This window comes from Hippocampus comes, unplaced genomic scaffold (genome assembly GCF_001891065.2).
Source record: "Hippocampus comes isolate QL1 unplaced genomic scaffold, H_comes_QL1_v1.1 C16686716, whole genome shotgun sequence".
NCBI classification, from domain to species: domain Eukaryota; kingdom Metazoa; phylum Chordata; class Actinopteri; order Syngnathiformes; family Syngnathidae; genus Hippocampus; species Hippocampus comes.
The window spans coordinates 1-693 of record NW_017836675.1 but is presented as its reverse complement, the minus strand read 5'-3'; the positions used below and the strand labels follow the sequence as shown (position 1 = coordinate 693).

The following is a 693-nucleotide window of genomic DNA, read 5'->3' as shown; positions in this document are numbered from 1 at the left end:
GAATCCCCTCCACATATTACATACACAGCACACAAATTGATGAATAGCTCGTTTTAAAATCAGAAGTCAAGAAAAATGACTGTTTTTGCGGATTACATATGACAATTTGAAATTTTGGCTTTTCTACGTTTCAGCCCGAGAAGCACGAGTGTGTATCTCGCGAGCAGTACCGCAAGCACCGTGGAGCTCGCCTCAGCAACCTGGGCTCGGGAAACTACTCGGCGTGCGTGCGAGCCACGTCTCTGGCGGGCAACGGCTCCTGGACGGAAAGCGTTTCCTTCTACGTGCCTCCGCCCAAACGTAATATAACGGAGTGAAACGGTCATGAGGAGGCCGGTACTCGATCCTTGCTGATCACTCCCGTCGTGTCCTCACAGGAGACAGTGGCGTGGCGCTGTATCTGATCATCATCATTCCCATCATTGTGATTCTCTTCATCGCCGGACTCACCACCATCCTCTTCTTTGTTAACAAAAAGAGGCAAGTATTTTTCATGGGCTCAACATAGACTCTTACGGTATACAAAGGGTATGAAAATGTTTGCCTTCAATGGCCATGTTTTTATTTTATTGTATTTATTTATTTATTTTCAAAAAGTCCAATTGATCTGGTTCTGTGCACCTGTTTTTTTTAAAGAGTCATTTTTAAAAGAAATTGAGTACATTTTTATATATTTTAAGTCATGATTTTTAT

General features: G+C 42.9%; 1 long non-coding RNA gene across 1 annotated transcript; it reads left to right on the top strand.

Annotated features, from left to right (window-relative positions):
- Nucleotides 1-122: 122 nt before the first annotated feature.
- LOC109508898 (uncharacterized) lies at nucleotides 123-463 on the top strand. Its single transcript, XR_002166814.1, has 2 exons — nucleotides 123-300; nucleotides 378-463. It is a non-coding gene; the product is annotated as an uncharacterized LOC109508898 (long non-coding RNA).
- The last annotated feature ends 230 nt before the right edge of the window (nucleotides 464-693 follow it).